We start from the raw sequence: 12,063 nt of genomic DNA, 5'->3' as shown, positions 1-12,063 counted from the left end.
TAAACTTTCTTCTTTACATTTTCCGTATTGTTTGAGTTTTTAAAATGAGAATACTTTGTTTGGATTTTAAAAATCAAATGTTCATTTATAGAATGAAGATCAAATCAATGAGCAGACTTTCCTGAAAGGATTCTTCCTGTTGGGTGAAGGACCCTCTTTCAGAGCATAGTGAGGAGCTCTGCCCTTTCCTATTTTAGTCAACAGATTACCTGTGACATCATTTTATATTCTGATGCTCATATTATCCCTGGTTTGGCCATCGGGAGCCCCTTCAACCTGCCCTCTGTTATTGAGAAGCCAAGATTTGGGTGTTAAGTGTGCTCTCGGCTATTTGAGGGACAGTCCCAGTGGACAGAGCTAGGAAATATATGTATAGATGTGATCGGACATATGGATGGGGACGTACACACATGTACAGCTCCATTTATTTCTAGATCTATCTATCCATTGAAAACCAAGTTCCGACACCTCCAATTCTGGGTTCGAACACCTCTGATTCTAAACCAACTAGAAATTCTGGTTTTCTCCCTCTCCGTATTTGTACCTTCTTTCCCTGACAGTGACAAACTTGCTTCTCATTATCCTTAATATGGGCACTTATCTGACCCATCTCCCTGTAAGTGTCCTGCCTCCTGTCTCTACTCTACCCTTCCTCACCCCGCTCAGGCTCCACTCACCACTTCACCCACCTTCCCTGGTGACCTTTGCCCCCTTTCCCTTCTCTGGCTCTGCCCCCACCTCACTAGGTCCACAAGCTGCCCCTCCGCCTCATGGCATCACCTCATTGCCTGCTCCTAAGCTAACAAAGAGACCTTAAAACAACAAATAGTTCTCAAAACATTCCATGTGTTTCCACTTTATCTCCTACTTTTCCTATTTTAACACCATAGCTCCTCCCAGCTCATGGCATAAGATGTTGAGAAATTCCGACACCTGGGTGGCTCAGTCAGTTAAGCATCTGCCTTGGGCTCAGGTCATGATCCCAGGGTCCTGAGATCAAGTCCTACGTCAGGCTCCCTGCTCAGCGAGGAGCCCGCTTCTCCCTCTGCCTGCCCCTCCCCCTGCTTGTGCTCGCTCTCTCTGTCTCTCTCTCTCACACACACACACAAAAATAAATAAATAAAATCTTAAGAAAGATGTTGAGAAATTCCCCACTTCTGCACGCACACGTACAGACCAGCATACGAGGCGGGTAGGTTCATAATTGCCAACTCGATCTCCAGTCTCATGACCCGACTGTGTCCTTGATGTCCCCACGTGGTGCTTCATAAGCATCTTAATGGAATGCAGCCGGACCGTTAGTCCCACACGTGTCCTTCCATGGGCTTCCTGGCCTCATTTCCTGGAGCCTCCATGCACTGTTTCTCATTCTGAAAACCCAGGAATTATTCTCGATTATTCTCCTTCCCCAGTGCCTATTTCCACACCTAACAAACTGACTCTACCTCCCCAAATACTCCAAATCCGTCACCGACTTACACCCTCATCCCCTGGCCTTGGTCAGCATCACTCACCCTTGAATCACCAGTCAGCTCCCCGCTGGTCCTCCAGGCCCAGGCCCCCCTCCCTGGGCGGGTCGTATTGTTGTTCACAGTTGCCCCAGCCCCCTGCCCCATCACTTTTGGCCTGGGTGGGAGAATTGCCTTGGCCCATGGATGTGAGCAGAAGCGTGAAGCGTGAGCGCAGGGCCTGTTCCTGGTCTCCACTGTGGGGGCGCGATGCATCCGTGTCCTGTCAGGGCTGCCTCCTGCAGCCTGGCCCCGCAGTGAGAGGCAGCCAGGCTAGAGCAGCGGCCTCTGGGATGCGAGCAAGAACCAGGTGTCCTCATGGTGAGCGAGAGCAACTTGGAGGGCGTACCTTACCGTGGCAGAGCTTACTAACATGTTCCCTGAAGTCTGTTCCGCTCAGCCACCACAAGTTGTCTCTCAAAAAAATAAATCAAGTCACTCCCAGTGATTTCAGCCAGTCCTTGACCCTCCAGGGGCTTCCCAGAGCACTATGAGTGAAATCTCAGCCCCTGAGGGGGTTCACAGGGCCCCCGGCTCTGGGCCTCCTTCCCCACCTGCTTCCAGTGGTCCCCCCTCTGCTCCTGGTGCCCCCCGAGCAACTTCCAGCCTGTCGTCGCTGGCCCTGGCTCTTCCCTTTGCCTAGAAGAAGCCCCCTGATCCCCACAAGAAGGTCTCCTTCTTGGGATTTAGATGTCGGATTGAACATCATTCCTTCAGAGAGGCGTCCCTGACCCTGCGCACGGAAGCACCACCAGCCACCACGCCCTCCTTCCTCAGTGATGTGCGTGACTGTCATGACACCTCTCCCATGTTTCCAGGTTTCTCTATTTTACCTGTGGTTACATACCTCCTCCCACTGGAAGTGCAGAGACCTGTCTGTCTCAGTGTTCGCGGGCCTGGAACGGGACCTGACCCTTACCCAGAGCTGAATAAATATTTAAGACATGGATGAACGATGTGTGATCAGGTTTTTAAAAGCAAGTCATGTCCTGCCCCTGGGTGAGATACAGGGATGGTCTTTAGAAGGAGAGACCAGAGGACAAAAGGTTGATGACCAGGTGGAGTGAAGAGTACCAGCTTCCGGAAAGTATGCGGGCTGTCACGGAAACCCCTCTGAGAGGCGGGTGGGACCCGATTCTGGCCCCAGCTCTGCCAGCACGTGGCTCTAAGACGGTGGCATGGGACCCACATCTCTCGATCCTGATCTTTTCCTGAAAATGCGGATTATTTTAATTAAGAAAAAAGATCTCTAAAGCCTTTTCTGGTTTTGTGATGCTAAGCACATTTCACACCCAGGACAACCAAATCAGGGCTTGGGAAGGAGGTGGTTGAAAGCCACTAGGTGCTAAGTTTGCTCTTTCCCCAGAAAGAGAGCAAAAATACAAGCCCCCAAAGATAAATGAAAAGCACTCAGAGGCCGGCTGAAGTTGATCTATTAACACCGAGTCATTTCTGGGATGTTGAGGACCCTTCTGGGTGCTGCAGGCAAAGAACCCCCCCACCCCGCCGGGCTCTGAGCTCCACTGAGCGTCCCAGGCCAGTTAGCACACGCTTCTGAGCTTCAGTTTATTTATAAAATAGGGCTGCCATTGCTAATTTCACGGGGATGTTGGGAAGATTAATAACAAAAATATAATACCGACATGTATTGAGTGCTTAGGATGAGCCAGCCTCCGTGCTAAGTTATGTACGTGCACTCACTTCTCTCTTGCCATTGTCCTATAAGGTTGGAATCATTGTTCCCTCTATTTGATGAGGAAACTGAGGCACTGCGTGGACTTGCAGCTTGCCCTGGGCCTCGTAGCCGCCGAGCCATCACCTGCATGACTCCTGTCACTTATCTTCTTAGGCAGGAATCTGTCTGTGCTGTTCACGTATGTGATGGGACCAGCAGTGCCTGGCGTGGAACCCGCACTCCATAAATATTCGTTTCATACTTCCTGTCCACTTTTCAGCAGTGCACTAACTTGGTCTTCTAGAGAAATGCTTTTCTGCCTTCCATAAATTAATGCTGGTAGCCAACTGCCTTGGAGAATCACTTCACCCTAAGCTCTGGGTGAGCTGTGCACGTGAGTAGATGTGCACGTCTGTGTGTGTGTGTGTGTGTGTGTGTGTGTGTGTGTGTGTGCGCGCGCGCGTATGTGTGTGCTGAACTCCCAGCAGCTTTCTGTTACCAGTTGCTTCGATCAGCCCTGGGTCTTGCCCGAGGAGGGTGCTGTGTTCCCTGTGCAAACACAGCTCAGCTCCGAGAAGGGCTGTGGGTGCATAAGAGGTGCTGGCTGCCTGTGAGTCATTCTAATAGGGTTGGCAAGGCTAAGTCACAGCAAAGCGAGGCCATGAGCAGAACAATAAAACAACTTTTGAAAGCAGGCAGAAATGTATCTAGCTTTTGTGGCTGTGAGCTGTAGTGAACAGAATGTTCCCAGAGCCCCGGAATTGTAAGGATCTGAGACACACACAAATTCTGATTGTATATTTTAAAAACTAAGTTTGTTAAGTGTCAAGGCTAGGAATACTACCTCAATAACTCTGCTGAAATATTGTATTGACGATTCTGAAAATTTATTATCCAAAGCTTTTCATTTTTTAATTAAAAATAAAAGAACTCTTAAGGAAAACTAGGGTTCTTGTCTGGGTCCTGTTTTTCCCCCAGACCCCTACATGTAGTCAGGAGATGGGTGAGTGGAAGGGACAGTAGAAACCATCCACTTCGATCCCTCCCCAGTACAACAAAAGAGCTCAGACCTCAAGATGCTAACTTTTGCCAAAGGCACACAGTGAAGTAAAAGAAAGTCATTCTGTCCCTGTCCTTAATCGTAGCCTCTCAGGTTAGAAGGACTGTAAAGACCAATAGTCCAACCACCCCCAGATTCATGTCTCCCTGGCAGCCTGAGCACTCTCTGTGCTTGAGTGTGTCTGGTCTGGGAGCTCACGGGCCCTCAGGGGGCCTGTCCATCTTTATGGAGTTCCGAGTATTTAAAAGTGTTTTTATTGACGAGAATTCGATCTGCTGTGGCTTCCACTCTGCCAATGTCTCTTAGTTGCCTGCTGCCACCAGAGTCCGGTGTTTTGTGAGTCCTGTCCTACCTCTGGCCTCAAGGCCAGGCTAGAAGAGGCCGTAAAACACATACCGGTTTCCCTGCCAGCCCTCGCAGACGCCCTCACAGCTCCCTGCTGATAGTGACCTCCAAAAACAATATCATCACCGGAGCTCGTCCCTCGTTTCTGCTGCGGGCTGACATTTTTGTAAGTCTGGGAAGAGGCTACAACCAGGAGAAGGATGCCGTCTGCGCTCCCCGCCTGTCGCGTCCACACGCAGCGTGGGGAGACTCCTGGCTCCCGGCTGTGCTCCCTGAAGATTTCTTCCTGCGTGGCCACAAGCTGAGAATCCACCCAAGCCCTAAATCACAGCCAGCAGAAGGCTGAAAATACTCCCCGAGAGCTTCTGTGCAGCACTTGAGCTCAAGAACTCCTTGTCAAGGTCTTGACAGTTCATGCTTTCAGAGCCAGATCAGAACCCTAGGAAGGTTTGCTGATCTTTTCTGGGCGGCGGGGCTGAGTAGCCAGAGTTTACGCAGGGGTCAGAGCCAGCTGTCAGGCAGTGGAGAAGCAAAGCCAGGTGGAAGGACACAGAACTACGGGGAGGAGGACGGTCCTCATTCAGCAGACCGTATCTGAAGTCAGGCGGTGTCAGTTTTTAATTGTCAATTTTTTAATTACGGGGTGTCAGTCTCTATGCTAAGCGTCTTAGGTGTGTTATCTCATTAAATTGCGATGAATCTTCCCGAGGACCTTTAAGGAAGCTATTGTCATTCTGTTTTACTGAGAGGAATTGGAGGCACAGGGAGGTGGAATCATTAGAAAAGGTCATATCATTAGTAAATGGCTGAGACAGGATGCAAACCTAGATTCTCTAAATTGAGACTCCAAACCACTCCCCCGTTTGGCTCCTTCCTGTGCAGACCCTCCCTGAAGCCAAGGGAGGGCGCCTCTCCTCCTGCCACCCCCTGAGAACACCCAGCTTGCAAGCCCCCAGCTCGGGAGTGTGGGGTCATCTCTCCTTCCCGGCCTGAGGGTCAGATGCTGCGTCAGGCTGGGACTCGGTTTATGGAGCGAAACCCCAAGTCAGATGGCAGGCCTGATGCGTTCCCTTTCTCGACCCTCCACCCACCCCAGGGACCCAGTGGCCAGTGGTTGATCACAAGGGACAAGAGATCCCATTGAGTACAAAAATCGCATCTAGAACCTTTAGGTAGTTTAAGGGCCTTCAGCACGAATACATCCAGAAGCTTCCTCCAAGCAAACTGCGGAAGTGCTAGGACTTAGAGTGAGGCCGCCCCCTGCCGAAATCCCACTGCACGTGAAAGCCACTTCTTGAACATGGGTGACTGGCCATGAGGGCCCAGAGTGATGCCAATCCCTCCAGGGCAGCTGCGGGACCTGCCCACCCAGGGGCAAGACCGGATGTGGAAGTCAGCCAGCGCTCTCAACAGTCCTGCTGTTGGCCTGCTTAAAATCTTCAGCAGTGTTCTCTATGGCCAACAGAGCAGAGTCTGAATGCCTTAGCACAGCACACACGGCCTTTCTACAACCCGCTTTACTAGCTTCTTTCTCTCTCTGACTCACACACCCACCCTTCTCTCCTTTCACATCAAACCCTTCGCTCCCCAAGACCTGCCAAGTTCTTCCAAGATCTAAGTTTTAGCACACACTGTTCCCCTTCTTTGCCTCATGAACGCCTACTTATTCTTCAAGACGCAGCGCAAATAACCCTCCTCTCCAAAACATTCCCTGGTCCCCAAGTAGTACTTCTTCTTATGCTCACATAGTCAGTTATTCAAACATTTCTCCATTCTACCAATGAACGTACTGGCCTCTTAATAAGCCTTTGCATACCTCTTCCCTGTGAGACCTCGAACTTCTCAAGGCAGCAGTTATCCTAATAATGGTATGGCCCATGGCTTAGAACATCCTCATGATTATCCATAAAGCGCCGCTGTATCCCCCCAACAGGTGTAGGGCTCCCGTGTCTCGCTTGGCTGCCGCTTGTGGTCTACATTTGGGAGGGTCTAAGTCCATACCACTCGTTGATGATCCCCATCAATCCTGCAGTTGTCGTTTTTCTTCTTTCGAGTTACTCTCCGTTTTTCTCCATGCTATTGGTCTGTCTTCACAAAGTTGTCATTTTTTTCTCATGGCCTGTTTGATCCCTCCACCAATGTTTGATTACCAACTCTACATCTCTTGGACTTCTACACCATGCAGCCATTTTTAATTGCTTAAAACTCTGAAACCTCTGAGTCAAATCTAGAAAGGAATATAATTCTTCCAAAGAATTGGTAAGAGTTATTATATATTGATATCAAAATTTTACTCATCACTGCTGCAATCACCTGTTCTTGAATGTTATAAGGTAGCCTGGTCATAGCAGCTTACCCCCAACTAGTCCATGGGGAGACAACTTAAGCATCACTGGTGCAGGTAGGTAGTGTAGTCCGTATTGAGTTCCATAGAGAGACATAGGTACGGCACGCAGGTGTGGTGATAACATTTAGAGTCCTTGCCACGTGCTGCTAGCCTCCACCTGAGAGCTTCCTATGCACCATAGCGGCTAGGTCTCGCGATAACTGCTGCAGAAGCTGTCAGGACCAGAAAGCCAGCGAGGCTGTCTGCATGCTCTTCCCCCTCCCTTTAGCCCAGAGCCTAACATGGTGGGTCTTCAACAGATCATTCCCTATACATGTTGGGAGAATTAATGATTGAGCGGAGGAAACGAATGCATGACAGCCCCATCCATGTCATCAAGACAGGGATACCTGGGGACTGATGGAAATGTGGCTGCCACTGACATGTGGGATGGTGGTGACAGTGGTGATGGTGGTGACAGTAAGATACTATGCATAATGGTGTCCAGGAGTCAGGGTAATTTGACCCTTCTCTTCCGGAAGAGATGCAATGTCTAAAGCAGGCTCCCAAGAAAATCTATGGAAATGTGGGAAGATGAAGCAAAAATTTTATTTATAATTATTTCAAGAGTAAGAACTTGAGCTCTTATTTAATATACACATATTTGATAATGTAGATCGACCACAGAATATTTATGGGTGCACACACACAATGTCAAATAAACCTATGCATGTTAGGGGATATGTGCTCAGAAATTTTTAATGACAGGGAATCATACTCAGAAGAGTTTGGAGAGCACTGACTTGGGAGGAGTGGCCAACCCAACTTATGTGGGCAAGGTTGGAAAACGCAGGCCTCGTGGAAGGCTCCAATCCCCCTGAGATGGTCACAGACTACCTTGTAGCAGTGTGAGATAAAGGTGTCACTCCAGAAAAGGAGCATCTCTCTAAGGGCCCTGATGACGTATAACAATTGGGAAACCATTCTAGATTTTTCGGCCAACAGAAACCCAATCCCCTTGTGCGTAGGCATCTCTGACACACACAACTGATAGCGGTCAGACGTTATTGATCAAGGTTGCTTACCATTTACTGGGGCGACCGTTGCCTCTTCAAATACTACATTGGATTCCCAGCACCTGGATTTTATGGAAGTGGAACGTGTTCAGAGAGATGATAGTCCCAGCTGGGAATGGGCAAAGCCAAGACTCTGACCGAGGACCGTGGGACTCCAAAGCCCACACTCTTTCCACCATAACGCCCTGAGGATGTCTGAGCTGGCGTGCTCACATGAAGGAAATCCTCTCCCAGGACGGCCGGGACTCACCCCCAGGGTCAGATTGCTCTGTTTGCAGACGCGACTTGCAGAGTCGAGCTGACGCTTTCTTCGGGTCAACATGGCACACCTTCTGGGTGCCATTTACAATGTAAATTATTTAACACAATCAGGATAAAAGCCAGATGTTAAAAACCTTGATCTGAATTCTGAAACCGGGCATGAGAAGTGATTTGATGTTCTCCATGGCCTTGAAGCCCTCAGGGCTGTGCCAACGCTTGGACCCAAACTGGAAAAGCAGACTTTTATCAGAAAATTAAAATTTAACCAAACATATCTACAAACGGGAATGCACACACCTTCCTGTCAAATATCAGTTATTAATAAACATGTCGACTTGTATGTTGGAGAAGAAATCACTGTTCCTCTGTTACATGAAAATAAATGATCAGTTCTAAAAAATCTATAACTCTGGTGATTTGAGTTTTGAGAGTTTGATGATAATTTTCTATTTCCTCACCTGTAACGGTTAACCTTTTTCTTATCTTCTGAGATGAAATTATATATCCAACACATTTTAACTTTCAACTGGCATTCACAGCGTCAGTAATTGGCATTGGCAGGACTGGAGAAGTAAGGCACTAGGAAAGAAGATGAATAAAAGAGAAAAGGGGAGAGGAAAATCAGAGCTTTTAAAACCTAGAGTCTTGCACACCATCTACCAGGCCAGCTTCTCCCTTGGCAGGGGCGGGTTTTGGGTTCTCGCGGCCCGGGTATGGCATTACCTCATGTGACCAGCAGAGGGCGGCTCCTCCTTGTTTAAAGCAGAAAGCCTCGCACCTGGAGCTGAGGTTCTCCCAGAGAAGGCAGGTTTAAAGGGAAATTGCCTAAGCAGAGATCTGCCCACCACGAATTGTAAATGAGTGTCCTCTTAGCCTCTGCCTCTGTTGAAAGGACAAGAAAGGGCTGGTGAAGAAACAAAGCCCTTGTCACGTACTCATTCATTATTCAGCTCTTGCTGAGCGCCCACCAACGTTTGGATGTGCGTTGGGTACAGATGAATGAAACTCATCCCTGCTCTTGCATTCCGTGTTTGGTGGGGCAGAAGTCCACGCCCGGAGCAAGGGGAGGCCGGAGGCCGGTCGAACAGGGGCGTCAGAGGCATTTCGACCACAAGTGTATCCAGCCGCTCCTAGGGTGAGCCATGCGTTGGGTAAGACCCTGGCGGTCTTCCTCCCAGGACCCCCCAACAGTCTCTCCACCCACCCCTTCCCCCAGATTTCTGCTTTTCCCTCCACCCCAATGTCCTCGCTGCCACCAGAACCCGTTTTTCAATAGGGTCAATGTGTGGGGCTTTTGGGTGACCCTTTCTTCTCTTCCCCTGTGCCCTCGCTTCCTTTCCCACTGGGAGGGTGGCTGCCCTAATTCCACTCCCCTTCTTTGGCCCCCTGAAGCAGGTGGGCTTGCTCCGCGTGGCTGTCGCTAGGCCAGACCACAGCCTGGCACAGGCAGTTTTGCCGGTAGGCTTGTGTGTGCACTCTCCTACGTGTCCCTGGCGTCCCCAAGGGTCCCTGCCTCTGTCGGCTGCCTGAGCCGAGTGTGTCACCTCTTTTCATTTCATCACTCTATGCACAGTTCCTGGTTAAGGCGCACGGCCTGATGGTTCCCCGGGCCCACACTGCAGAGACGTAACTGGCTCTCATCTTCCCTCTGAGGCAGCAAGTCAGACTCACGTGCCGCCGAATGGGGACCGTCTGCACCTCCTACCTGTGAAGGTCCAGCTGCAGAGCAGCAAAGGCTTTCTTCGCTTTGAGCCTCAGCCCCGACTGGCTGCCTTTCTCTTTTACCCTGTGGCCGCCGAGCTGCCGAACCGAAAAGCCGAAAAGCCGAAAAGCCGAAGAGCCGGTGCCTGAAACAAACATGCCCCGCCCACCGAGGGCGCCTCTGGAGTCCTGCAGCCCCCAGGGGTGCTCTCCCCATCCCGGGGTCAGGGAGCTGTGCCCGGAAGGTGTGCCTGGAGAACTGGGACTGCTGTGTTGCTTTTTCTTTCTTTCTTTCTTTCTTTTTTTTTTTTTTTTTTAAAGATTTTATTTGTTGGAGAGAGAGTGCGAGCACAAGCAGGGGGAACAGTAGGCTCCCCACTGAGCAGGGAGCCTAACTCAGGGCTCCATCCCAGGACCCGGGGATCATGACCTGAGCTGAAGGCAGACCCTTAACCGACAGAGCCACCCAGGCGTCCCAGAACTGGGGCTGTTGTAAGCAAAGAGGTGAATTCAGTTCCTTGGGTCACCTGAATATAAGCGATGTGATGATACCTAGGCCTTTTTTGGCCCCAGATCCTGGGCTGGTCTTACCCCAACCCGGGTGGGGTATTAATTCAATGTTTTAGGTTGACTTGTCCTCTTTAAAAAAAAAAAAACTGGAAGAGTAGGAGAAAATAGGAAATACCAGGCTTGTTATGAAGCCAGAAATCTAAATATAGCTTCTGTAAAGAGCAGCAGACTCAATTGTGGTTTCTCTGTATCTTGAAAAAGCCGCAGCTAATGACCAAAACAGTCCCGCTGTATCTAGGCTGGTGACCAGCGACCAGGCCTTGGTGGCGTGGTAACCAGGATCACATGGCCTCCCAGGGACCCAGGGACCATGCTCCTGACATGGCAGAGGCAGCTCCCAGCCGCTCCTTCCAGTCCGAAGTGGGGAGGCGCGGGGTCGCTGCAGCACCCTGTACCAGACAGACCCAGTCAGTACGAAACGCCATGAGATCAGGGTGACATGACAGCACTGGGGTGGGAGTGGGGGGGACCTTGGGTTGGGGGGTGTAGTGCTCGCCTTTCTGGGGAAAAGATTTGGAGCTGAATCTGAATTTACTATTCAGAATGGGACTCAGGAAGGATCAGCTATTCGCCATTTGGGAACAGGTCCTTTCCAGCCAAAGGACCAGCCAAGAACCCCCAGGGAGGAACAGGCTTGAAACTGGGGGCAGTGGGGTCTGATTGGAGTTGTTAGGAGGCCACTCTGACTGTCATCTGGACGAGGGGCCACAGAGAGGCAGGAGAGGAGCCCAGAGGCCGCTGGTCCTGGGGAGAGCGGGGCAGCAAGAGCAGATGGGGGCTGCCCTCGGAGGCAGAACTGGGGGAGACACTCTTGCTTACACGAGCTGCCATAGACGGGGCTTCCCCTCCAGTCCCAGGACACAACCAAGGGGAGTGCCCCTGCTGGCCCCTCTGCCCAAGGGGGACATTGATGAGACAGGGAAGAAGGGACAGTGGCCCTGCACAACTTTGCCCTCGCCCTCCCCCTTTCCCGGTCTACCTCTGGGACACGTCTGTCCTTGGAGAGGTTATGTTCCAACTCAGTTCTCCTCCTTCCTGGGCAGGCTCTGGCTCTGGGGTTGAGGCCACGTGGAGGAGTGTGCCCAAGCCCCAGGTCGGAGCCAGTGCTAACTCAGGAGAGAAGCTGGTCCAAGCCCGTTCTCAGCCCATTGTCTGGTCCCTCTGCCTGACGCTGCGCCTGGAGGGCAGGACAGATGGTCACTTATGGGCCCCTAAACACTCACCAGAAAGTACACAGATGGGTGCACCCTGGAGGGTGAGCCAGCCGGGCCCCACTGATTGGTTCTGGTTGTGAGGGATGAGGGGTGAGGGGCTTAAGGATGCCTTTGAGGGTCCTGACCTAAACAAGCAGGTAGTAGATGAGACAGGGAAGACTTGGGGGCCGTGGGGTGGGGGGCACCCATTTGGAGAATTCAAGAGTTCTGTTTGTTTAAGTGTGTGGTGCCTGTTGACCTCCAAGTGGAGAGGTCAAGTGGGCAGTTGGAGGAAATACTCCAGGAGAGATGGCTGAGGACTGCCAGCCCCCCGCAGTGCCCGGAGGC

The 12,063-nt window shown here is 51.0% G+C and overlaps 1 long non-coding RNA gene across 1 annotated transcript; it reads right to left on the bottom strand.

Moving 5' to 3' along the window:
* Positions 1 to 7,606: 7,606 nt before the first annotated feature.
* On the bottom strand, positions 7,607 to 10,077 carry LOC123791770 (uncharacterized). The gene is made up of 3 exons (XR_006779496.2): positions 9,957 to 10,077; positions 8,975 to 9,133; positions 7,607 to 8,830 (listed from the first exon to the last, which is right to left on the bottom strand). It is a non-coding gene; the product is annotated as an uncharacterized LOC123791770 (long non-coding RNA).
* Between the last annotated feature and the right edge of the window lie 1,986 nt (positions 10,078 to 12,063).

This window comes from Ursus americanus, chromosome 10, assembly GCF_024610735.1.
Source record: "Ursus americanus isolate L20-20 chromosome 10, mUrsAme1.1.p, whole genome shotgun sequence".
NCBI lineage: Eukaryota > Metazoa > Chordata > Mammalia > Carnivora > Ursidae > Ursus > Ursus americanus.
The sequence above is the reverse complement of the archived record's forward strand: the minus strand, read 5'-3'. Positions and strand labels throughout refer to the sequence as shown.